This window comes from Rattus norvegicus, chromosome 19 (genome assembly GCF_036323735.1).
Source record: "Rattus norvegicus strain BN/NHsdMcwi chromosome 19, GRCr8, whole genome shotgun sequence".
In the NCBI taxonomy this organism is placed as follows: domain Eukaryota; kingdom Metazoa; phylum Chordata; class Mammalia; order Rodentia; family Muridae; genus Rattus; species Rattus norvegicus.
The window spans coordinates 65,281,962-65,309,148 of record NC_086037.1 but is presented as its reverse complement, the minus strand read 5'-3'; the positions used below and the strand labels follow the sequence as shown (position 1 = coordinate 65,309,148).

Below are 27,187 nucleotides of genomic sequence, written 5' to 3'. Positions count from 1 at the left end.
AAAGCACACACTTAGCATGCACTCACTGAGCTATCTCACACATGTTCCCTCGCAGAACTGTCCCGCTGACCCCTTTCCACCTGTGTTTAAGTTGTGGACACATGCACTCAACACAGAACTCACCAGTTACCACAGAGCCACCCCATACCCTGTTAGCATTCTAAGCTCCACCCCCACAGTTACCTGGCAACAGCCAGGTATGCTCCACCCCACAGTTACCTGGCAACAGCCAGGTATGCCTGATACTATAAAAGGGGTTGCTTGCCCCTCCCTCCTCTTGCTCTCTTGCTCTTATCCTCTTAACCCTTTGTCCCTTCTCTCCCCATTCCCCTCCCCCCTCCTCTCCATGTGCTCATGGCCGGCCTCTACTCCTCTCCTCTTCTACTTCTCCCCTCTACCCTACTACCCTCTTAAGTCCCTCCCCATGCCCTGAATAAACTCTATTCTATACAATACCATGTGGCTAGTCCCTGGGGGGTGGGGGAGAGATGTCTCAGCATGGGCCTGCTGAGGCACCCCCTTCCCCCAGACCCCCATAGAACATACCTCCCCCTCTCTCGATCTCTTATCCATCCTAGAGCCTTCTCATATCCCAGATACAAACGGTCCCAACCACCACATCCCAGTTCCTGTCCTCATCACCCTTCTAACCGCCCCCTGCCCCCCCCACCAGATCCACTTCTTTCTGCCTGTAACACTATTTTATTGCCCCGCCCCCTTCTCAAGGCTGGGAAAACTGAAGTGGCCTCAGAAAAGGAGATAAGCCCAGGCCAGGGGGATTCCCAGGTCTAGCGGGCTTTCTCGGCCTCTGCTAAACCATCTGGACCACAGGGAGCCAAGCCCAGGCTGGTGGCCCTCCCCTTCCCCACTCAGAGTGCAGGGCTGGTAAGAAGTCATTTTTTGTTCATCCTGTTATTTTTAATTTTTTTTCAAGTTTTTTTTTTCCTCCCAGGGCTTAGTTCCGTAGGAGTAGCACCCTAAGTGAGACGGATGTTCAGAGTTCCTGAGGCGAGCGCAGCCCCCACCAGCCCTGCAGGCAAGAGGCAGATGAATTTACTGTGCTGTTTCCTGGAACGCTTTAATTTATAGCATCCATATGGAGACACTGCCCAGCCACGGCCCCCGCAAACTCCCCGGCAGGCACGCAGGCTGGAGCCAGGAGGCACCACATCGGGCCACACACATCATTTCTTCATTCATTGATTCTTTCCTCGGGACCTGGGGTGAGTCTACCACTGTGGCAGGGACCCCTGAGCACAGATTGGGGCCCTGCCCTGCATGGTTTTTGGCTGCTTCATAGTCTTGTCCCAAACCACCATGGGAAATTCTATCCAGGTGAAAGTAAAGACAGACAGACACAGGGGCGGCAGAATGCTATACTGCCAGCCAGGGACTCCTGCTGCCAGGGGAGGTTTATGAGTCAAATCAGGCAGTGTCCTTGAGATAGCCCCTGGAGATGAGCTGGAGGAAAGCAGAGAGTTGGGAATGCCCTGGACTTCTTGTTCCATACCCGTGACCTACTATTTCTCCTGGAGTAGAGGAACCAGCAGGGTTCGGCTGGAGCAAAGTACCTGGGCATCACTGTGGCACCCTTAGGAAGGGGCTTTGGGTATAAAAGTGGCTGTTGGTACCGTGTCTAGCAGAGAACAAAAGCGAAGAGAATCTTCTTTGCCGAATACCTACTATGTGCTGGCACCGGCCCAAATCACCCAGTCCTTCCAGCCACCACCCCCTTGCCAGGGAGATGGCACAGTGACCTGTCTGAACTTGCACAGTAATTGGGGTTTTGAACTTCAGCGGTTGTCTGGGACCTCAGTCAGCTATGAAGCAACAGGGAGATGAGGAGCTTAAACAGAGAGTGGCAGACGGGAGGTAGGAGTCACGGGCAGGGGCGGCGCTGCAGAGGCTGGGTAGGGAGGACTCCTCAGGAGCTGGCAGATCCAGAAGGCCTTCCTAGAGTAGGTGGGCTCTGGACTTGGCCTTCAAGGGGAGCAGGGTTTGGCAGGGAAGGGCAGTAATGTGGGTGTGGGAGATGTCACATCAAGAGCTGTGTGATTGGACCCAGCTTAGCTCTTAATCCACACCTCTGCGCCATTCCCTTATCTGTTCCCCTACCCACTCACCCACCCAGCCAGCCAGCCACAAGTTCATCTGCCTATCCATTCACACAGCCCACCCATCCATCCATCCATCCACCCACCCACCCATCCATTCACCCATCTATCCACCCATCCATCCATCCATCCACCCACCCACCCATCCATCCATCCATCCATTCATCATCCATTCACCCATCCACCCACCCATTCATCCATCCATCCATCCATCCACCCACCCATTTACCCATCTATCTATCCATCCATCCATCCATCCTTCCATCCATCCATCCATCCATCCACCCACCCACCCACTCATCCACCCATCCATCCATCCATCCATCCATCCACTCATCCATCTATCCATCCATCCATCCACCCACCCATTCACCCATCCATCCATCCATCCACCACCCACCCACCCATCTATCCATCCATCCATCCACCACCCACCCATCTATCCATCCATCCATCCACCACCCACCCACCCACTCATCCACCCATCCATCCATCCATCCATCCATCCACTCATCCATCTATCCATCCACCCATCTATCTATCCCATCCACCTACCTCCCATCTATCCATCCGTTCATTCCATCTACCTGTGACTCATCTATCTACCAACCCATCCATCATTGACCCATCCACCATTCATCTGTCCATCTATTCTTCATCTACCAATCGTCAGTCACTCATCCATCCATCCATCCATCCATCCATCCATCCATCCATCCATCCACCTGTCTGCCCACCTACCCTGGATGCCAGCAACAGGCGAGCTGTTGAGCTTTTCCTAGAAGTGGGGCCTTGTGGTGCAGAAGGTCTACTGTGTGTTACTGTAACAAAGGGGTTATGACAGACATCTGCCCTTTCTCAGGGAACCACCCCACAGGGCAAGACCATGAACCAAATTAGAGGGCTAAGCGGGCATGACTAGAGCATGCCAGTCCCGCCTTGCATCTCCTGTGCTTCTGGAAGCATCTGCTGCTGCCTTTGAGAGCTGCGTCTCTTTGCTCTTTGTTAGGGAACATTGACAACTGAAAAACGATTTGCATACAGGTTGGGATGTCAGGTAGGGATTTGGAGCTGTGCTGGATCGCTCAAAGTCACACACAGAGCTACCAAGTCTCCCAGCAAGGGGACAGAGACTAGAGAACAGAGAGAGTACACATGTCCAAAATAGCTTGGAAGAGTCTGTTCACAACAGCCCTCTTTCCTGGGCATCAATATCCCAGACCATGGACTGTGTGGGATGAGTCCCCGGCACTGATGCCTTCACCTGTCCCTGCACTGCCAAGTGCTAAGCTCTAGCATCGTGTGTAACCTGGTCCTGCTGTCTGCCCAGCAGCGTGAGCCTGGATGAGAGGACCGCATGACAGTCTCTCTTCTGGTCTAGCTCTCCTTGCTGTGCTACATGAACTGTTGCTAGAAGTGAGGGTGTTTCACTCCTCCTTCACACAGGCGCCAGCTTCATCGGGGTCAATGGATGTGTGTGGAAGGATTGTAGATTACCACATGCTGAGCCCCCGCCCCCCACCCCTAAAGGAAGGGATCACAACTGAACTGAAAGCCATCCTTGCTCATCCTCCCATAGCCAGATTGAACACAACTGGTAACAGAAAGCGTCCCTGGGCTGCGTAGCTGGTCTCCTCTGTGCCTGGGTCACCCTCTGCCTTTGTGTATGATGCCTGAAGCATGCACTATTGTCCTCCTGTCCCCTTCCCAAGGGGCCCTGGCAATCAGAGCATCACAAAGCCAGCCACAAGGCATGCCTGGCTTTGAATGGCTGGCTGGATAAAGGCCATGAGGCCTGAACCTCCATGGGCAGCAGCCACTGTGTTAGCATTGGTCACTTAGTAGCTGGAGCCCCAGAAGGACATTCCTAATGGTTCTCCAAAATAAAAAGGGGTCCACAGCCTGCCCGCCAAGTCCCTAGTGAAGTCTCCTATTACCATTCTTTCTCCATGGAACTCACATGGATTTTGAGAAGATTGTACCCAATAAAGTCAGGAGGGAGGGGAAGAGGCAGACACTCAAAAGGAGAAGAGCATGTATGTGCACATGTGTGTGTGTTTGCCTGTATGTGTACACCTGTGTATATGCATATGTGTGCATATGTGTTTATCACATGTGTGTGCATGTATGTGTTTGTATATGAGTATGCACATGTGTATATGCATATGTGTGCATGTGTGTTACATATGTGCATGCATGCATGTGTTTGTATGTGTATGTGCATACTGTGCATGGGTGTGCACATCTATGTGTGTTTTACAAAGGCCCCAATTCTAGGTAAGTAATTTTTAATCAGCTCACAAGGTCTCTACACTGAGAATCTCTACTATCTTACGTTTTATCCAAATAAATTTACATACCATACAATGTATCTAACTTTCTTTCAGTGTCGGGGATTGAACCCCGAGATAATTCATCACCAAGTATTTAAGTTATGCAGTTCCAGGCCTGGTGAGATGGCTTAGCAGGTGAAGGTACTTACTGCCAAGGCTGATCTGAGTTCCATTCCTGGAACCCACAGCAGAAGGGGAGAGAGAGACAGAGAGACACACACACAGAGACAGAGACACAAAGACGGGGGGGGGGGCACAGAGACAGACAGAGAGACAGAGACACAGAGACAGTCAGAGAGGACTGACTTCCTCAACGTGTCTGCTGACCTCTGCAGGCATACTGTGGCACACACGTGTGCCCCCACACACTAAATACATGTACTACAAATAGTTCGAGTTAATGGCTTTCTGCAAATTTGTGGAGTTGTATCCATGTTAGAACATTTTATCCAGTTAACCCTGGGGACGCCCTTGGACCCTCCATCCATTCCCTCAGACTCCTGGAAGTCAATCTTCTCTCTCAGTCTCCTGCCCCCCCCCCCCCCCGTTTCAGCCTCTGCAGCCACTTCTCCCCTCTGCCTTTATACGCTCTCCTACTGGGGACATTTCACATTAATGGAGTTGTCACGTGGGACCTCTCCTGTCACCCTTTCTCAGTTAGCATCAGTCTTCCTGTCCCTCCACGTCTAGCAAACCAACCATGCATCTCTAAGAACAGGCTTCAAGCTGAGGCCCCGCAGCAGCCTGGAGGCAGCCAAGCAAGACACTGGGGTCAAGCACCAGCTCTGTTATTGGCACTGTTCTTCCTCCTGCTCCCAGGCTAGAGTACATTTCTCAGCCTGCCTGGGGCTGGGTCTTGGCTATTTTCCCCTGCTGGGAGAGTTCTTTTGCAGCCCAGAAGTGAAAGCACACAATGCTGCCTCCAGGAGGGTCAGTAGAGTCTAGGGACATAACTGCTCCCAGGCTGAGCAGTGCTGATAGTCTGTGGTCACCACAGCCCATGGCATTAGCATAGGGAAAAGCCATGGACTTCAGGAAGTACCAATCTGAGCCTGGTCAGTCATCCCCCTTGCCCCCCACCTATCTGCAGCAAAGGAAACTGAGGCACAGAAGCCAGGCCAGCTCCCCAAGGTTACTTGGATATTTAAGGTCAGAGCCACAAATCCAGGAGAGATTGTGTCCTCTGTCGGGTGTTCAAAACGACAGCAGAACCCCAGAATTACCAGGGATCATGTTTGCATTCTAGGTACCGGGGTAGGGAGTGGGGTGGGAGTTGCTGGGAGGCTGCAGCTGGTGTCCCACCAGAGCAAGGCCAGGATGCCGAGACAGGGGACAAAGAATGACAGTGGGGGAACACATGGCCCAGAAGAGCACTGTGCCACCCTCCCTCAGCCCAGGAGAAGCCATGCACGGAAAAGAATCCAAGAATGAGGTAAAGGGCCACCCTACTCCTCATGTCGCAACTGCCAGCCTCCGGGGACCTGCCGGGGCACACAGGCCACAGGACCGGTGCCAGCTGCCAACAATGGAGAGACGGGAGTTTCAGGCCAGCTCTGTCCTCAGGAGCCCCAATCTCTTTACCCACCCCACTCTGGGTGTATCGTCATTAGAAACTGCATTTGCCCAGCTCCGGTGGGACTTGCAAGATGGCATGTCAGAGGTTTGGAAGCACTGTTTGATGCCCTTGCTTCCCTGTGATGGCTCCACAATGTAGGCGGAGGACGCCAGATCCTGCACTAAAGGGAGGGAGAGGCTTCAGCCCAGAGCACAGCAGCCTGGCTGCACGCACAGTCCCCGACCAGCAGACAGCTAAAGGGTTAGTGCGAGCAGAGCGGCCGGGCATAATTGGAAAGTTATTAGATATGGAATACACACGGCACCCAGCAAATGAGTAATCAGGGGCTAATTAAGCACACGGCACAGCCGAGCGCACAGGGGAGGCTGGTGGCTTCCACATCTGTGCTGGCAATTAGGGGCGCTCCGGCTGCAGCTCCTGGCTGGGGCTGGGGCGGGTGGAGACACCGGCTTGGTAAGCAGCGCAGCTGGGGGGTCTTTCCCCCATCACTCAGAGGCTGGAGCAGGAGGTGTCAAATCCACCGGCCTTGGGGACAACAGAATGTCAGGGGGATACTGGGGACACTTGCACTGTTAGGTTCGCTCAGCAGCCATCCGAGTTCTGGACAAAGGGGCAAACATATACACAAAGCCAGGGCAGGGAGCTGTACAGTGATTCTGCAGTCTATCCGGGAGTGTGACTGCGCCATGATCTGGAGAAACTAAGACTGGGATAAACAAAATAGACAGCTCACCCAGCCAGGTCCCCATGCCAGCAGGCACAGGGCACTCCCAGGGTCTCAGAAAAGAGCTGACATTCTTTGGAAGGCCACAGTCAAGGGGAGGGAGGGAGGTAGACGCCAGTCACTTACAGGCAGGGCTGCTACCTAACTCAACTCCCTGTCTCCCCCAGGGGCCCACTTTAAGGGGCACCTACTGTCCATTTCCCACTGCTGGGCTCTGGTCATAGTGTTCCCAAAAGCCCTACCACATCTGAGCCATAAGATCTTTCTGAAACACCACCCATTGCCACCACCAAGTGTGTTTCCAGTGTTCTGACCCGCTGGGGACGTCCAAGAGCCCTTGAGTTGCCAAGGTGGCTCCTTGTCACATGCCACCCTTCCTTCCGTCCATCCACCTCTGTACCCACCCATCCACCTGCGCATCTACCCGCCCGCCCATCTACCCGTCCAAACTATCCTTCAATCCATCCCCCCACCCACCACTCACCCGCCCATCAACGGGTCCATCCATCTAGTTCCCGCCCACTTTATTAGCACCTACTATGTGCCTGGCATTGTGCTTCAGACAGATCTAGCAGCCAGTGGAGCAGTTAACAATTCCTAGCCTTACAGAGCAGACAGGCATGCTGGCTGGGCTGAATGTTCAAATATGAGTGTGAATGGGTAGCTCAGTGTTTGCTGGCCGGCCTGAAGAAAGTGAGAGGGAGGGCAGGCCGCAGGAGGGCCGGATGGAGAGGACGAATGAATTGTCTGTGTAGGAGTAGCCAGGCCTCAGCATGGACAGAAGCTGAACACAAATGCACAAGCACACACACGTGCACACATGTACACACATGCATGCATAAACAAGTGCACACATGCACACATGCATGCATGTGTGTACCTGGATCTGCTTGTGTGCCCCAAGAGGATGCAGGAGGACAGGCTTACTCTAAAGTGCACCCACATGCTCCCCCCACCCCCAACACATGCCTGGGCCACAGGAACACAGAGCTGTAGCTAACACAGACCAGGAGGAAGTCTTGCTTAGTTTGCAGCCGTGAGCTATGTGTCCTCAGACACAGCTGCATCTCTCTGGGCCCTGGCTTCCATGTCTGTGGAACGGGCAGCATCAGACACCTGGGTGGTTACGAGGGAGGACTGGCCAAGTGAGGGCTCTACAGAGAGTGAGGTCAGCACAGATGAGAAGGTCATGGGAACACTGCCCAGGGTTGGCCAGCCTTCCTGCCATACTGTTCTCTAAGTAACTGTCCTTGCCCTGACTCCACAGAAGGGCCCCACTAAGCTTGTGGACCAGGCTTCCAGGCAGGCTGTCAGCCACTGTCATAAGCCTCTACCCACAACGGCCCCGTCCCTTGCCCCTAAATGTCCCAACCGTCCTCAGTGAGATCTGGACTCTGTCCTTAGGTTCCATCCTGAGTAGAGATGAAAGCTACCCCACTTACCATAGATCATAGATTCTGGGGTTTTAGACAGACCACCATCCCCCTCTGAACAGTACTCTAACCTCAGAGTCTAACCCAGCATCCCCAGAGTAGCACAGGGAAGAAGCATATATGAAGCATAGAAAGAGCCATTTTCAGGGATGGAGAATAGTGTTTAGGGACCAAGGGACTCGTCAGAGTGAAGGCCCTGCAGCAGGGACATGTCAGAGCTGCAGTGCAAGTGCCCACATCAAGGGGAAGCTATAGGATAATAACGGAAGGCTACCTCACATCAGGGACCTCTAGCTCTTACCCGAAATGAACTGGTACCCTGAAAAGCTCTAAGTCATAGAGATAAATGAGTGCATGTGTGTGCACTTGTTTATGTATGCATGCACATGTTCATGGGTTTGCATGTGTTTGTGTATACATACACAAATGCATGCATGTGTACACTTGTTTATGCATGCATGTGTGTGCATGTGTGCGCATGTGTGCACGTGTGTGCTTGTGCATTTGTGTATGTATGCATGTATGTGCAAATGCATGCATGTATGTGTCCATGTGTGAATTTGTGTGTGTATGCATGCATGTGCAAATGCATGCATGTGTGCTTGCCTGCATGTGTTCATGTGTGTACTTGTTTATGCCTACATGTTGCATACATGTGTTTGCGAATATGCACATGTGTGGTTATGCATTTGTGCATGTATGCATGTATGTGCAAATGCATGCATGTGTGTGCATTTTGAATGCACCTGTGGACACAGACATCGTGGGACCTCAGTCATTCTGTTCTATCCCTCTCTACCTTATTCCTTTGAGACAGGGTCTCTCACTGAACCTGGCGCTCAGCTGACAGCCGACAAGCCATCCTCCCCCACTGCCATCACAGAGGTTGTGGGTGAGTGCTTTAGTGTTTTTTTAATCGCAATTCAGACCCTCAGGTTTGCACAGCAAGTGTTCTTACCTGCTGCGCCATCTCCCCAGCCCCAGATTTTGCTTTTCTGAAACCTAATGATTGCTGCCGAGTGTTTCAGGCGTGAGCAATGAGGCAGATCCACCGTGTGCCCTTCAGTCCTCCCCACAGTTGCATCACACCATCTACAGCGCCTGTCACACAGAGTATGACAGTGGCATCTGATTCTCCTCAGACCTTTAGCTCTGGCTCTGAATGTGTGTGCTTGCTTAACTCTCCATGGTTTCACCGCTTGCCTGGGCTCCTATCCCTAGCCCCAGTTAAGAGCATCCCGCTGCCACAGTGTTCCTTCTATTCCGTCTCTTCATTCCCAGCAGGCTGTGCAAACGAGAACCTACAGGATGTGCCCTCTGGGGTCTTGTTTTTCTTACCAGACAGAACTCAAGGCCTTTTGATATCAGAGGTCTGCAGCTGGCACTGCTGGGCTCCTCAGGGAGTCTAAGCTGTTAGCTTCCGGCCCTCAGACTCAGCAGTCTAGAAGCCCAGCAAGAGGTGGGGAGGCATGTTCTGGAGGAGCTCCACTGCTTGCTGGCCCTAGGCTTCCTTCCTTCCTTCCCTAGGGTCCCTCTCCCTCCAGGTCAGAGGGAAGCATCCATCCCTTCCTGTCCCTAGGACTTGTACCTTCTCTTATCTGCTGGCCCTCAGCCAGGATGCACCCCACTTCTGGGCTCCCTTGTGCGGTTGTTATCTCTGCTTTCCCAGGCCAACTTCAGACTTGCTTACTAAGAGCGGATTCTTGGGAAGGGTTTCCCATTCTACACACAGCAGAATGACTACTGATGCCGACCCTTGTGCACTCAGGGTTAGACAGAGACTAGAGGCCTCACCTGGCAGGTGCTAAGGAGAGGGGAGAGTGGGCTTGGAGACTTGCCAAAGACCCCATCTGGGGTCCTACTCCCCCCATGCCCATAGCACAATTGCTGTGGGACACGCAGAGTGCCACCCAGGGCAGACAGTTCATCAAGAGCTGACAGCCATCAGCGGAGTGATCAGGAGACTATTAATTTTTCTCCTTTCTCTTGCCAGGAATGTAACAGTGAGAAATGGCAGCTGAACCACAGGGAGGTTCCTCAGGGTGACAAAAAATAAAAATAGCTCTAATTGAAGCTGATAGAAATTACACCCTTTGAAAACACGTCGGGATGCACGCCGGGGCAGGGCGCCTGTCACAGGCTCATGGAAACAGGGTGACAGTCACAGCAAACAGCCTCACGGGGCATCACAGCATCCGCCCAGTGGCTGCTGGGAGTTCCTGCAGTTCAGGAGGAGATGGCAGTGGAAAGACATCCTGGGCTTCCATCCATCTCACCTACCTAGCTGCCCATCATCCCAGGGAGCACGAGAAGTCTGTGTCACCAGAGGCCAAGATGTGTCCTGGGTTCTGGGTGGTCCAGGGGACCGGTGCACTCAGGCTAGTGACCCGATTACCAGCCTCCACCATGAGGCCCTGAGGTCCCTGAACCCTAATGCCCATGTGAACAATGGGAGGTGCAGAGGACCCTGGGCTGACCAGGTATTCTGCCCATAAAAGCTCATGGTGTGACGCCTGTAGGCTGGGCCAGAGTGTGTGTGTGGGGGGTGTGTGTGTGTGTGGGGGTGTGTTTCTGTGTGTGTGTGTAAATGTGTGTGTGTTTCTGTGTGTGTGTAAGTATGTGTGTGTAAGTGTGTTTCTGTATGTGTGAGTGAGTGTGTGTGTAAGTGTGGGGGTGTGTGTTTCTGTGTGTGTATGTGTGTGTGTGAGAGTGTGTGTGTATAAGTGTGTGTGTGTGCCTGTGTGTGTGAGTGTGTGTGTGTGTGTGTGTGTGTGTGTGTGTGTGTGTGTGTGTGTGTTGATAGGTCATTTCTTCACCGCTGGTGACATGAGCCGATTTAAGCTAGATTAGATAATAAAGGCAGGTTTATCGGGAAGCTGCTCTCAGGTAAGGTGAGTTCACTGATCCCAAGGACCAAGAACAGGGAAGTTGCCATGTGGGGAAGGGGAAAAGGGGAGGGAGAGAGAAAGAGAGAAAGGGGTGCATGCACAGGAAGCAAAGAAGAGAAGAGAGAGAGACCAAAATATCTAGATTAGTTAGGGAGGAGCCTCTAGGGGAAGGGTGGCCCAGGCCCTGGGCTGGGAAGTCCAGGGTTGGGGATAGGGTATGCCAGGTAGGGACTGAGGGATGCTGGGAGAACTGAGAGGCCAGGTCTGCTTTGCTTTGTAAAATATGCACCTCAGTCCCTTGTTTCAGGCCTGAAACCAAGTGTGTGTGTGTGTGTGTGTGTGTGTGTGTGTGTGTGTGTGTGTGTGTGTGTGTATACGTGCGCGTGTACATGTGTACGGCCATGGAATGACCATTGGCTGAGATGTGGCTTCTGCTCACCACCGGTCCTTATGGCCTTAAGTGATTTCCACGTGTTTAATTCACTCAGCCCCACAGCAGCCCAAGAAGTGCACGTCCATTACCACCACCACAGGTGAGACTCGGGGTGGGGTGATGCACACGCACTTGGACAGACAGTCACGATCTCTGCGCCCTCACGTTTCAGTTACCCTGCCCAGGAGGCTCCTGGCCTGGAACCTGTCCTCAGAATGAGAAATAGCAATTCTGAACTCACCCAGTCACTTCCAAGGGTAGGGACAGTATGACATGAAGACTCTTGGGCTCTCCCTCGGTCAGAGCCTTGGGGTGAGCCTGAACTTGCTGGTCAGACCTTGCCAGCCATGCTCTGTGCCAGGTTCCTGTTACCTGGAATGGGAGGATAGACGAGCCAGCCAGTCTCTTAACACAGTTGTCTCGAGACAATGGACAAATCTAATTGAGAGGCTGAGGCAGGAGGATCATGAGTCCCCGGTCAGCCCGAGCTTCACAGACAGAGCCTGTCTCAAAGCAGAACAAAGACAAAGAGACAACAGCAGAGGCCCGCAGTGACCAGCAAACAGCACGGGAGGTTTTCCTTTCTTTCCTTTGTGCTGGGGATAGAGAACCCAGGGCTTCCCGTGTGGTCTACACAAGTTATCCACCACCGACTCCCAAACCAGCCAGACTCATTTTTTTTTTTTAAAGGAAGAAGAAAGAAAAAATTGGAAGGAACCCACACCCTCACTCCCTCCCATTCCAGAGAAGCAACTAACACTACAGTCACATCCAGACGACAGCAATTTCTGTCCCCATTCACTGCTGTCTTCCTTGAAAAGATCTGAGGGAACGATTGGCTGATGTGAGTCTGGGCTGAACAAAAAAGGCAGCAGAGTGAGAGCAAGCGTCTCTGATGCACACAGTAGGAAGTGTCAGGGCAAGCGTCTCTGATGCACACAGTAGGAAGGGTCAGGGCAAGCATCTCTGATTCACACAGGTCAGGTCAGGTCAGGTCAGATCTGTTGTGTGCTTTGATGCTGTGGCGTGGGAGGGCTAGTCTTGGGTCCACCTGCCCAAGGCCAGCAAACCCCTCAGGAAGGAGGAAGACCATGTACCATGCTGGAATCTTGGTTAATTAAACCCCTGGGTGGGCCCAGAACAGAGCATTGCAAGGTGATCAAGCACTTAGTCAAGTATCATAGGCTAACCATGCAACTCCTGGTCCAATGCACATAGTAGGCTGTTCATCAGCCAGACCACTCTCCTCTGACAGCCAAGGCCAGGGCACAGCAGGGTGGTGGAACTCACGAACTCATGGCCTATGGCGGCCACTGAAGTCCAGCTGTAATGCCCCTGCATGCCTACCCAATGCCAAACAAAAGTGTGACCAAGAGATGTGCCATGGCTAGGTCTCCTGTGCCGAGCAGTGCTTGGCACCGTGAGCAGCCCAAGCACAGGAGACATGGGAGTAGCACTGTCTCCCACCTTCTAAGCTTGCAGATCAACACAGGGCTGTGTGACTGTGGGAAGGTTATTCAGACTCTGAGCTCAGGCTTCCTCTGTACAATGAACAATACTTTCTGCCTCGCATCTGCCGTGGCTCCTGAAGATGTTTGCACTTGTTTAGTATTCTCGGTCATTAGGCTCCAAGCCATTCAAGTGCCCTGTGAATCTTAGGTCGGCAAACCCGTTTATGACATAGACGTCCATTTTGTGGAGGAGGAGACTGAGGCACAGAGACAAAACTTCAGCTGCCTCATAACATCGAGGCTGATTGCTCTGCACCACTCCTGCTACCCTCCCGGTCTGTGCTTGACAAAATGGCACATGGAAAAGTCCCAAGGACCAGGAGGTGGCTCAGGAATCATCATTGGTCAGCTGCACATGTGTGTGCACACGTGTGAGTACAAGCTGGTGGCTCGGCTGCTCACAGCAACTTGCCGTGAGCTGGAGAAAGGGAGTCAGAGGATCTCAGGGAGGGAAGGGCAGCTTGGTGGGGGAGGAACACAGAGAGCAGGCCCTGCAGTGCTTATGGGCCCACACAGGGTCAGGGTGCCAGATGCCAGGCAGGAAGTCGGAGGCCTGAGGCCCCAAGGGCCTCCCACCCTGGGTCTCTTACTCTGGGGACGTGTCCTTTTTCTTATTCTCTGAGGTTCAAGGAACGAGCCCAGGGTCTCACACACTGACCCAAGTGCCCTGCCAGGCCACACTCTGAACCTAAAATCTTTTGTTTGCTTTTCTTCTCTGTCTCTTTGTCTGTGTCTGTCTGTCTGTCTGTCTCTCTCTCTCTCTCTCTCTCTCTGTGTGTGTGTGTGTGTGTTTGTATGTGTGTGTGTATGTTTGATTTTTTTTGAGACAAGATCTCATTATGTAGCCCTGGCTATACTAGAACTCTCTATGTAGGTCAGGCTAGACTCAAATTCACAGAGATCTACCCACCTCCCCCCAAGTGCTGGGTTTAAAGGCCCGGGCCATCTCACATTTACACACACACACACACACACACACACACACACACACACACACACACAAAAGAATTAAAAGATATTGACCCCAAAACATATTGGGAAAATTTGGTGACAATTCTGTTTAGACACCAGTATGTCAGCCCTGCCTCTGACCCTGGTACACTGTTTAGATGTTTAAGGGGAGGCACATGCTGTCAGCAGCAGGCGGATTTCCACAGGAGTGAGGAGGGTTACCCAACATAGGGTAGGGACAGTCACGGGGCAGAAGGAAACAGGCTAGGAACTGTGTGTGTCCTGACCCTGTGTAGTGTGTGCATACATGTGGGTGTGTATACACTCTACCAAAGTATGTAGACAACATACATGCATACATGTGGAAGGTGTGGGCCAGCATATATAAAAAATGTATATACACACAGAGATATCTATATATATACATATCTATATATGCATATGTGAATATGTGAGTGTGTGAGTGTATGTATATGCTCTGGGCAAACTGTGTGGGCACATAAGATGTGTGTGTGTGTGTGTGTGTGTGTGTGTGTTGGCTGGCTTAGTACTTCACAGCTTACCTAGCTGGGAAAGGCTGTAGTGCTGGGTTCAGTGCACCCTAAGGCACCCTAAGGCTGGAGCACGATCCACTCTGCTGTGTCTGGCACACCTACAATGACTGTACTCTCATAGGGCCGCTGAAGACCAGCATTCAGTCTTCTCCTGGAGCAGAGCCTTGCCTGCCCCTTGGCTTAGTGCCAGACTCACAGAGGTTTGCTGGGTGAAGAGGCCATGGGAGAACAAAGGCTTAAAGATCAGCAGCAGTCCCCAACACTGCTGGAGCGGCTCCTATCAAAGGGCTGGTGGGACAGTGGCGTGGAAACCTGGTGCTGCCAGATCCTGCTGACCCTGAGCACTGCAGAAGAAGCAACACAGCTTGGGGACCCAAGGAGAACAGCCTACATTGGCAGGGCAGGTTCCCCACAGCATACTAGCCCTAGACAGATGCCAGACCGCCAGGAGGACCAGAGTCCTACCATATCCAGCACATAAGAGCTGCCCAGATCTGTACTCCTCTTATGAGACAGACAAAGGAGGCTCCAGGGCCCTGGCATAGTGAGTGTGCACCCTCAAGCCAGCCAGCTGCCACCTTTGGGAGCTCCTGTGCCCGGTACAAGCAAGGCAATTCAGCTGGAGCCTTGGAGCAGCCAGTTCTGCTCCTAGTACAACCCAGCTGCTTGATGCCCTGGGCAACGCGTCAGCTTCTTTAGGCTCTGGGTGGCCATGAATCTGTCTCTCTCCTCTCCGCTGGTTGCCTTTACTACTGGGGTGGAGATCAGGTCATAAGAGGGCTAGCACCAGTGATGGAGACTCCACCACGGCCCCAGCTCAATGTGGCTCTACCTGTATGCCTCCGGCAGTAGATGTCCGGGAGTTACAGCCACCAACCACTACTAGAGAGGCCAGCACGGCCTGTTGGCTGAGGGCTTTTGTATTAGTTACTTCCCTGAACATCATCACTAAGTCAACTTATTAAAAAAAATGCATGCCATTGGGCTTCCAGTTCTAGGGCGTTAGAGGTCCACGATGGTGGCGCAGAAGCATGTCGGCAGGACCAGCTGAGAGCTCACATCTCGATCCACAAGTAGGAGGCAGGGAGTGCACACTGAAAATGGTGGAAGGCCTTTGAAACCTCAAAGCCCATCCCCAGTGACACACCTCCTTCAGCAAGGACACACCTCCCAATCCTTCCCAAACAGTTCCATCAACCGTAGCCCAAGAATTCAAATGTATGAGTCTGTGGGGGCCAGCACAGCCACTGAAGTGCTAACTCATTGGCCCACGAATACCACTGATCACTGTGTAAGGAGAGGCCTGACCCCAGACTCATGGATCTCTTCCTGCCTCAGCTTCCAAAGCCCTAGGAAGATAGGTATGCATCCCTGAGTGAGGCTTGGTTATTCATTATGCTCTGAGGTAGCCCTGTAAACCCCCTGCTAAGTCTGTACAGCACCCTGCCTTCACTACCTTTATACTCCAAGTCACCCAGGAGTTAGTCAGAGGGCAAGGTCAGGTGGGGGTCTAGTAGGCTGGTTACCAGACCAGAGTGATAACTGATGCTTGGAACAGTGAGATGCCCGGTGTTGTGTACCCCAGGGGGCCAGGAGTTCCCCTGCAGCTCAGAGATCCTTTATCTATTCTTCTGTTGAGGTGCTAGAGGAGTTTAAGAGGACACAGGACAGTGAGAGGTAGAGGTGGAGCCTAAGGTTGCTAAAAAAGGGGACACTGAGGCTGTCACTTCAAGGAGCCACTCGCTGGTGTGGGCAGGACAGCAGCAGCAAACAAAGCCATGGAGACCTTCCTGATGCTTCCCCTGAATCTGCCCTGTAGTTACCCCATTTAATGTGAGCCAACTGACCTCTACAGTGGCCTGGAGAGAGGGAGAGAAGCCCATGAGTGACCTCTGAGGTCCACTGTGCCATGCTGGGCTCTGTGGATGCTGGGGTGTAAGTGGCTATTGACCATGGGTCACCCCGACCTGAGATGCAGTGATGTTTCTTCCCTTCTTGTAAGAGAAAAGGGTTGGTGGTGATAAGCCAGACACTAGCTGGGAGGGGAGCCAGAGCCTCCTTCGGGGACCCGTGAGAGCTTGCTGGGCATGGGGATTCCAGGGCCAGGGGACTAGAGTCAGAAGCAGGCTCACAAAGTATCAGGCAAGGAGGCAGTTAAAGCTTCACGGTGGGAGAAGGCAGGGTGCACAGAAGGGTGGGGAGAGTCACGGCATCCATTAGGGTTCCTGGCACCCAGCATGACCATGACCACCCACAATAAACAGTTGTCAAGACAACGACCCTATGGAGGGAAAGGTGAGGCGTAAGAGAGGAGCTCCAAGCAGTATGCCCCTGTTGCCAGGTGTGGGGAATCTCTTGCCACACCCCCTGCTCGGCACCACAACTGAGTGAGCAAAACAGGCAGAGAGACAAGGAAATGCTGCCAGGGCCTGCCAGGCCCTCTCCCTGACATTTGTCTAAGCAGCAGCACTCAACATGTGGATGGAGACCCCTTTAGGGATCAAACGATCCTTTCACAGGGATTGCGGAGGCCACTGGGAAACACAGACATTGACATTGGGATTCATGGTCGTAACAGAACTACAGGTATGAGGTAGCAACAGAAAAAAACTTTAAGGCTGGGGGTCACCACAGCATGAGGAGCTGCATAACGGGTCACAGCCTGGGGAAGGTTGAGAATCACGGGACTAGGGAGGGTAAGGACGGAAGAGAGGAGAGACTCTGTATGTGCTCAGTAAATCTTAAGCCAGTGCAACAGGTTGGAGCTGGAGCTAGCTGAGGGCCCGGCTGTGTGTCTTAGGGCAAGTGACTTCCGTCTCTGAGCTTCTACTGCTACATCTGGAGAGACAACAGCCTAGTCTATCATTTGGACAGTGGGAGGAGCTTAAACAAGAAGTACAAAATGGCACTTGGGTGTACCTGGCCTTTCTTTCATCAGAGGTCCCAGGACCTGACAATTTGTTTGACATCTTAGATCCTCACCCACATACACAGTTCCTCCACCAGAGCCACAGAGACGTTCTCTGGATGAGAGTGTGAGCTCAGAGAGGTTAGGAATCTTGCCTAAGGCCACACAGCAAGGGATGAATTTAAGTCTCCCTAACTCCCAACTGGCTGGTTTGGATTACATCTAGCCCCAAGGCCAGGCTCTGAATGTCAGCGGCTGAGCTCTGCAGGCCTGGGGCTATGCAGTGAAATTCTCACATATGAGCAGGCTTCCGGAAACTGCTCAGACACCGAAGCCAGGGAGAGGGAAGGGTGGAAAGAAAACCCAGAAGAATGGAGGCAGGGTTCTGAGTGTGGGTGAGGGATTCTATGGGAGGCTCTGAGTGTGGGTGATGGGCTCTATGGGGGGCTCTGAGTGTGGGTGGGGGGCTCTGAGCACAAGGACCTGGGTTTGGTCCCCAGCTCTGAAAAAAAAAAAAAAAAAAAAAAAAAAAGAAGACCCCAGGGCTTCTGGCAGAAGCAAGTAAGTACCTTTCCAACGTACTTGCCACCCATGGCTGCTGTAATAAATGACCCCAAACCCAGAGGCTCAGAAACACATACCAGTCCTCTCACTAGTCTGACTGGATCTTAAAGGCTGAAATCTCAGGCTTGGCATGGCTGGCCTCCCCACTGCCCTGGGGTCATCTGCTTTATCGACTCAGCTTCCAGAGACGGTTGTTGGCAGTGGCTGCCTCTCCCACCCCACAAGTCCATTATCACAGATCTGAGGTTCCATTCTATGCCTGCAGCGTCCTCTTTGTCTCTACCCCTCCCCCCACCGCACCAGCCCAGTGTAATCTTGTGGACCATCTGCACATTGTCCATCTCTCGGCCCCGGGGATCTGGACATGGATAGCGGGGCCCTGCGAGACCTCACACAGATGGCCTTTGGACATTGTATGTACCCCACAATCACTGTCACCAGGAAGGACACATGGGTTCCAAAAGCCAGCAGGCAATTGGAAGAACCAGCCTGGGGAGAGATAGAGGAAGCAGGGGCTTCTAGAGCTTCAGCAACCAGAGAGGGAGGCTCTCCCTCCCACCACCTACCCCCTCTGCCCCAGCCTCCTGCCCTCTGTCCCCAAACATCACTCCACCCTCCTCCTCGCAGGGCATTCCCCAGAGTTACTGTTTTAATGAGCTTCTTGCCCTCTAATTAGCAGGTGCGGCTCTGAAAGGAAGCGCCTGGTGTTTACCTAGCGCGGAGCCTTTAATAACCGCAGCCCGGCGGGCTGGCTCCCTAATCCCCTCTGCCGGCGGGCTAATGAGCCTGGCACTGCCAGCCACTCCGGCTTCACCGGGCTAGCAGTGCCCCCGAGGCTCCCTTCTCAGCCCTGCCAGGACCCTGGAGCCCACAGACTCCAGGCCTGGGTCAAGTGTGATACCCCACCCCGGGCTGATGGCACCCACCAGCTCCGTGTCAGGGGAAATGAAGCCCCAGTGGGTGAGCCATCAACATCTCAGAACTTAAGGGGGAGCTGCCCCTCAGGGCTCAGGGACCTGTAGGCTGGCCTGGGGAAGAGGCCACTAAGACATGCAGTACTCAGGGGCTGCAGACCAAAGGGCACCAGCTAATTCTACAGCCTGGACCCAGGGTTCCTCCTCCACTAGCTGGTGGTGGCAACAGCTAGGAGCACCCGGCAGTCGGGGACAGAACTCATCCAATCAGCTACACGATGTCCCCGGAGGGAGTTGTTGACTCCAACAAGGGACAGCTACCACAGGGCAGCTTGCAGGCCTCAATCTCCCCTCCTCCCAGACACAGCGGGACCCAGAGAGGAAACTGCGCTCTGTGGCAGAATATTCTAGAACATGATGCGTGTGGGATTTTTTTTTTTTTCCCTTTTAAATAAATGGATGTGCCTTGGGGCTGCTTGGGAGGCAGAGGCCCCGCCCACCCATTTGGAGGCGTTGAATAGCTTGAAAGGCCCTGGAGTGCGGAGGCAGGAGAGAAAGGCCTCCTCTCAGCTTCCTTTGTGGGAAAGCCTCCTCTGGCCCCTGCTGGGCCTTTATCTGGCTCCACTGGCTCTTCCTGCAGTGGGGGTACCTCAGGAAGGTGGGTGGAGGGGAGGCCTCCCTTCCTGCAACCCTCCCCCTCCCCCTCCTCATCTCCCCCTCCCTTCCCCGGCCACAAGGTTTCCCCCAGGCCTTTCCCTTCAGGGTAGGAGCATTCTAGTGCCTCAGGCTCTGGCAAGCAGAGACGCAGGCCACTCAACACCCTTCATCCAGGAGCAGCCAGGCACAAATCGAGCATTTGCTGAGCGTCACCCTGTGCAGTCAACCCTAAAACGGAGACCGAAGATCTGGGGATCCCTCTGACCACAGCCACCAGACTCAAGTATGGCCAGGGACCCTGGCTAGGTAACAGCAAACACTTAGGCACCTTCTGGGATGCTATCCTTCCCCAGCGTCAGCCCAGCAGGTGAGCAAGTGAACCACATTCTGTCAGCAGACAGTAGAACAGGGAGAATGCTCCAGGTCAGGGAACCGCACACAGCCATCCAACCCTGACCTCCGGGGTCCCAAGAAAGAACAAACGAAATGTGAGCCAGACCAAGCTGTCTAGAAATTTCCATCCCGTGAACCTTTCCAGAACTTTCTAGAGCAAGGGCAGGGCACAGTGTCTGGAGGAGGAAGGGGCTAACATTGTGGCTTCAGTGTCTGGCCTGACAGTGAGGTAGCTCCTACCCACCCCCTCAGACTTTGGTTTTAGGGCTCCAGGAACCAGGAACCCCAACTGCCTATAGGGAGGGAGGAGGAGGAGCAAACTGGACCCACCAGCCACACAAGTAGTCACCCCACCATCTTGGAAGCTGTTCCTCCAGCCCCAGGCAGATGCCTTCACGGGTGGTCCCACCTAGGCTCCCCCGTGGCAGGTCTGTGAACAGAGCAATGGCTCTCACATTGCTCTTCTGTTAGAGAGGCATAGGAGGCAGGAGGAAATATACCCAGGCAAGATCAGCCTCAGACAATTGGACCCCACAGCATTTAGCACGGGAGAGAAGCCCTTCACGCATACTCACTCCGAGGACAGGTGCTACCTCCCTAGCCAAGTGCCACAACCTCATTCAACTCTAAAAGTGGCCTCCGTTGTATGCATGGGGTGACTGGGATGTTAGATTACTTGCTGGAGGCTCCTGCCTCTCCCCGGTGGGAAAGATAGGCCAGTGACAGCCATTTGCCACACAAACCGGGACGGTCTGAATTTCTAGGACAGTATTCTTTGAATAAAAGATGTTATGTAGAACAGCCGGGCCATTTTTCTACTCCTGCAAAAATTGATAAGATTTTTTTTTTTAAAGGGGACTTAAAAATACCCTCCACTGGATCACAGTGTTCAATTCCTGATGGAGAGCCTCGGGCCTGGGTAAGGAAGTGCCGGCTTGCCCAGTTTCTCATCAAATAAAAAGACATCCACGATCACAATCCCTTGAGAACCTGGACAGAAAAGAAGGCTGAAGTCAGATGGGACACGGAAACCAGTGTCCAGGGCCCCTGATCCAGTGGGGTAACACAGGCTTGTCACCGCAGTTACCCAAGGGGCTGAGGCAGGCACAAGTTCAAGGCCAACCTGGGCTATGGAACAAACTCACGGCCATCCAGAGAAACTTAGCAAGACTCTATCTCAGAAAAAAGAGGGTGGAGACGAGCTTCACAGGTAGAATTCCTGCCTAGAATCCTCCAGTTAAGGGCCCCGGGGGCGTGGCTCAGACAGAACTCTGAATTTGCATATAGGAAACACTGATATCTCCACCACCACCCCCAAGCAGGATGGCATATACTTGGTGTCATAGCCGTCACTTCCATCAAAGACGAAACCCACAGCACTCACTCAGCAGCATCTGTCTGTCTTTGTGTGTAGGTTCTGGTTGTTTCAGACCGGTAAGACTCCCCACTGTGTGGCCTCCTGTGTCTCGTGTTTTTGGGTCATGTGTGTCACACCTACAGCCTCCACTGCTGGGCTTCTGTGCTGTTTTCCTGAGCAGGCTCCAGTGACTGATACTGCTTTGATGCCTGAGAATTCCTACTCTCTCGGGAACACCCTAGGACTTGCCAGGTCCAATGGTGGCTTTTGGATCTGGGGCTCTTTGAAGGCAGTTGCCCGGGGATTTTTCTCCCCTCCAAAATCTGTCCCCCTCCCCCAAGAGTAGGTGAGGACTTGGGCCTCTCCTAGTCCTTGTCAGAATTTAGCAGTTGCCTGTCATTGCTTTAAGAGCCCTCTGTGTGCACAGTGGCGCCTCCTTGTGGTTTTGTTTTCCCATGCAAAGGAACGAGGTGTCACAGAATGCTCCTGGTTGGATGTGAGGTCCCAGCCTGGCTGGCCTTGGAAGCTGCACAATGCTTGCCCCTCCCCTCTGATGTCCATTTACACTGCGGAGGAAAGGCAGGCATAAAACAGGATGACACCACCAGAGGCCAGGCTTCTCTCAGAGATGTCATACTCAGTCACCGGTTGTGCCTCTGGTCTCACAGCAAGGTCCTCTGACTGGGTTCAGACCTCAGATTCTGCGGTGGACCAGTCACCCACAGTTTCTCTTCAGAACCCTCTGGGAAACACCTACACCTCTTCTAGCATCCAGCTTAGCCCTCAACATCCAACCTCTAACCTTTTACCTTTCGCCCCACCAAAGGGTGGCCCACATGGGCAGGGGCCCTGTCCCACATCTATCTCATGGTCTCTTCAAGCACCGGGAGGTAAGAGGGATGCCTACCAGTTGGCCTCAGAAGCCTTTATCTCCAGACCACATCTCCCTCTGTATCTGTTCCAAGGCCAGGTTTGGGGTTTGGATCTGGATCAGAGGGGCTCCGGCTCACCTGAGGCCTACTCCAAGCACTCCTGAGGTCTGTCTGTCTCTGCCACAAGCCACAATCGCCCAGTAGCTGCAGACAAGGGCTCCCTGTGCTTCTGACTCCTGGGGGCTATTTTAAGAGCAAGGTGACAGAGTTTGCTTCCCCAGTGCACAGACACTCTGAAGTCATCCCAGCCTCCGTTTCCTCAGATGTAAAGCGTAAACAACTCTCCAGTCATCACGCTGCTGACTGAGAACAAGGCCCCAGAGCAATATGAAGTGGTGTAAGACGCAGGCAGCCTCCTGGAGGTGGTAGGCAGCAATCTAATCTACTCAGCCCGACTGCAAACCACTCTGATTAAGTCACCTGTTTATTTTCCTTTGCAACAAAGTTTGCAAGTACAGGCAGCGGGCTGGTTACAATGTTTCCAGAAGGTTCCTCAAGCTCAGGGCCACCCTGGGTGGCCGGCTCCTGGGCTCCTCTCCCACTGACCCCAGGCCCCAACAGACTCAGACTGGCCACCACCGTGGCGGAGGGCAATGTGTGTTTCAGGAGTGGGTGTCATATGATATGGGGCTGGCAGCTGGCAGAGGGTGATGTTGAACTTGGACATGCACGCTGGCTGTGGGAGGCTCCAGAGGCCCACCCAGTTCTAACCCCTGGGATCCTGACTGCTGCCGGGTACAGAGTCCAGGCCTCTCCTACCCAGGCAGGCTCTGGGCCAGAGCTGTCCCCACACCTAGGTGAGGGAGGAGTCAGCAGCAGGCTTGGAGTGGGTGTTGTGGCCCTGGTAGAGCAGAATTTAGAGTAATGGAGCAGGCATTCAGTCCTGCCCTGACCGCTGAACTTAAGTGTCCCTCTGTCTCTGTGGAAGGTGTGACTTTCAGTGTGATTTTTTTACCTTAATCTTTCTCCTTTCTTTCTCTTTTCTTAGACTTATTTATCCTTATTTCCTGTGTGTGGGTGATTGGCCTGCATAGACATCACTAGAGAGCTTCAGAAACTCTAGGCCCTGAGGTTACAGATGATTGTGTGCCTCTATGTGGGAGCTGGGAATTGAACCTGGTTCCTCTAGAAAAGCAGCCGGTGCTTTTAACTGCCAAGCCACTCTCTCCAGCCTCCCCTTCCCTCTTCAAACAAATACACTTGCATAAAAAGGACCAAGGGCCAAGCAGACAGGACTGAAGAGAAAAGAACATGCTATTGACCCTTGTCCCCCTCCTCTCCCTGAAGTCCCTTGCCCCTGAGGAGGCTCCTGGACACCACTACCTGGAAATGCAAGCCACAAGAACATATGTTCAGCCTTCAGATTGATCCAAGAAGATTCTAGATGCCAGGAACCATTCGAGGAACTGAGAATAAAATGTCACAAAGTGGCGGAGGCTGAACAAATACACCACAGAGCACAGGCGGCAGGGATTGTTCAAGTGTAGCCTGGGCGAGACAGACAGCAGGTGCAAAGGCCCTGGGGCAGAGGCATGCTCAGCTCTGGGAAGGCAGTCAAGAGGCTCATGGGTCAGAGAAGCAGATAGAGAGGGAGGAAGAGCCCTCTAACCAGTGTGATCACTTCTGGTGGGACAAGCGTATTGCCTTAAGTGTCCCCTCAACATCACGCTCCCCAGAATCCCATCTGTAGTTATGAGGATAGAGTCATAATGGCATGGGGGAGGGGCTGTCTAATGGCAGTATCCCTGAGATAGGAGGGGCCAGGGAGGCCACAGGAGTGACAAGTCCACAAGCCAAGAAGTGCTAGAGCCCTGTGAGCTTAGAGGGGACAGCTGGATACACTTGAGAGTTCTCCAAGCTGACAGCGCCCTGCCTGCACCCTCCCTGTCCCTCTTGCCTCTAGGAGTGGGATAGAGCACATCTCTGTGGTCTCTCAGACACTCACAGTGTGCCCTACAGATTGTACCTGTGAGCATGCACACAGCTGTACCTCCTGACATCTGCTGGGAGAGTTCTCGAACTGACAGATGTGGGCGGACAGCTGCAGCAGGCTCCCAGCCTCCACAGGGCCCAAGGGGAAAGCTGTGTCATGGGAGGCCTGGGGTCCCCAGCGTCGAGTGCTGCCTGGCAGGTAAGTCACAGGCATCTCAGGAGTCTGTCCTTCTGTGACACAGTGACTAGGCCTCTGGACCACTCAGCCCAGCACAACCCTACCCCCATCCCCATCACTTCTGTTCCTCCAAACAAAACCTCTCCTCCCCAGATGTGTCCGTCCTGGGAGACTGCCATCTATCAGAGGAGCGGAGCTTGTCTGATGGGCAGCAAGCATTGGCCCTGGCCTGGGGAGGGGAAGACTCAGCACCCAATGTCTTGAAAGTTTGTAGTGAGCACCCTATGTTTACCATACCTAGTGTTGCTATAGCAACGTCTCAGCTCAGTGCTACACAATATTGTTGGATGTTGGAACAGGGTGCCAGGGAGGTAGGTGTACGTAAGAAGAGCCAAGCCCCGACATCCCCCACAGACCTGGGGCTGCCAGAAAGACGGAGGTAGAGGGTCACATGGCATCAGCAGCCTCCAGAAGCCCATGTTCTGGGCAGAGCCTCAGCTTACTCATCTGTGGTATGGGCATGACCCATGCACAGAAGCCTGTACGGGAACCTAAAGAGGACACTACGTGCTGTGCAGGGGTCTTCAATCAGTATGATCTTTTGGTCACCTACCCTTCCCAATGCTGCAGGGGAGGATGAGGGCCAGGGACACGGTTACCAGGTCACACATTAGCCAAGCTTAGCTGCCTCCCTACGCAGTGACTCTTATCTGGAACCTTCTGTAATGACTCGTACTATACCAGCCTGTCCAGGCCACTGTGTCCTGGTATTGTCGTTGGAAACTCTGACCCATCCTCTGTGGGCAGGAGGGAAGGGGAGAGGGGGAGGGGCACTGGGACAAGTTCATATCCATGGTATGGTGAAGAGAGAGGGAAACATAAACCATGGTGTGCACACGGAGGCCAGAGGACAACTTCATGGATCCTTCCGCCTTTATGTGGGGCGTAGGTCACCAAGCTTATCCTGAAAGTGCCTTTACCTGCTGAGTCATTCGGTGGCCTCCTCTACCACACCCTGGCCGCGCCTCCAGTGAACTGGGTCAGCATCGCCATCTGCTCAGCTTGTAGGATGGGTGAGTTGACCTTCAGTGGCCTCAGTCCCAGTGTTCTCATATCGTATAAGGCTGTGGCATCCCGCTGCTACTGGCCACTGCCACCCTGATCCTGAATGCTCCCAGCATGCTGAATGGTTTAAAAGTCAGGTCCAGGCAGAGACAGGCGCTGCTTTCTAGTTCTGGGTTGATCTTTCTTTGAAAGCAGCCCTCTGTGGCTGAGAAAGTAGGGTTGGCGACCTTGACATGATCTTGTCCCAATGCCCCTCCCCCTCTCCCCTTCCCGCCTCCCCAGAGGATAGGTCACAGTTTCCACGCTAATGACAATACCAGGACACAGTGGCCTGGACAGGCTGATATAGTACGAGTCATTACAGAAGGTTCCAGATAAAAGTCACTGCGTAGGGAGGCAGCTAAGCTTGGCTAATGTGAAACCTGGTGACTGGGTCCCTGGCCCTCGCTCTTCTCTTCCATAGTAGTGGCATGAATTAATTAATTGGTTAATTAATTAGTTAATAATTAGTTACTTAATTAAATAGCAGTGCCTGTGTCTATGGCTTTCTGACCCCAACCCAACACTGTTGGACGCCTGCCCGCCCCAGTCATTGTTTGTCCTTTGCCCATGCAGGTCTTCCTTCCCTCCCCATTTTTGCAGTTTTCGGGAACCTCCCTAGTCATTTGTGAGGCTGGAAGACTAGAGAAGGGTATTTACTAGAAGGGATATTGGTGAGGCCGGCCAGTTAAGGAGCCAGGACTGGATGGATTCAGACTTGTGTCACAGGCAGCAGGGCTGTTAGGAATCTGATCAAGCAGGACCATCCTAGCTGTCCCCAGTCCAGTGAGTCTCGGTCCTGTGATGCCCAGGGGAGCTCACTGCACAGGTGTTGTGCCCACTCTGCACACTGCAGGGACTCCGCCCTGTGCCCAGGTCGGGTGTGTACCTCCGCAGGTCCCAGCGTCGGAAACTGAGAGCCGCAGAGACAGCGCAATGCCTCAGAGCACTTGCTGCCTTAGCCAAGGATCCGACATCAGCTGCAAGCTCTATGCTGGGTGGCTCTACACCACCTGTGACTCCACCTCAGGGGGTCCGACACCTCCTCTGGCCTCCCTCTGTGGGCACCTGCACTCGCGCACATAGACATGTAAAAGTAAAATACGATAGCAATAATAGTAAAATACAAAAAATAATGAAGTACAAAAACACGATAAAACATTAAATAAAATAAAAATTGTGGGGGGCTGGAGAGATGGCTCAGAGATTGAGAGCGCTGGCTGCTCTTCCAGGGGTCCTGAGTTCAATTCCCAGCAACCATAGGGTGGTTCACAACCATCGGTGATGAGATCTGGCGCCCTCTTCTGGCGTGCAGGCATACATGCAAGGCACAAAACCACGTATATAATAAACAAATAAATCTTTTTTTTTTTTTTTTGGTTCTTTTTTTTTTTCGGAGCTGGGGACCGAACCCAGGGCCTTGCGCTTCCTAGGTAAGCGCTCTACCACTGAGCTAAATCCCCAGCCCCAAACAAATAAATCTTAAAGAAACAATTCGCATGTTAAGAAATAAAGAAACACAATAAAAAACTTTAACTAAAAACAAAAACAGAGCCTGAGGTGGCCAACACGTGCCTATGGCCAACCCAGAGGTGGCTCCCTACGGGGTGATGTTTCCTAGACTCTCTTGTATCCCTACTGTCTGATGAGAAGGCTAGTTTCCCCATTCAGACGACACCATGCCTTCTGTACCACACTGGGTAGAAGCCAAGCCAGATAGAGTTACCTATG

At 53.1% G+C, this 27,187-nt stretch overlaps 1 protein-coding gene and 1 long non-coding RNA gene across 4 annotated transcripts in view; one reads left to right on the top strand and one right to left on the bottom strand.

The window, feature by feature from the left end:
• The window catches only part of Gse1 (Gse1 coiled-coil protein), a 355,506-nt gene that overhangs the window by 229,035 nt on the left and 99,284 nt on the right, over positions 1–27,187 (bottom strand). The gene's annotated exons all lie outside the window — the stretch shown is intronic.
• On the top strand, positions 708–10,253 carry LOC102551937 (uncharacterized). Of its 3 annotated transcripts, none has more exons than XR_005497063.2 (4): positions 708–885; positions 953–1,223; positions 8,998–9,072; positions 10,174–10,253. It is a non-coding gene; the product is annotated as an uncharacterized LOC102551937 (long non-coding RNA). The 3 variants fall into 3 exon arrangements; XR_005497064.2 differs by having other exon boundaries at positions 712–885; positions 1,090–1,223; XR_361895.4 differs by having other exon boundaries at positions 713–1,223.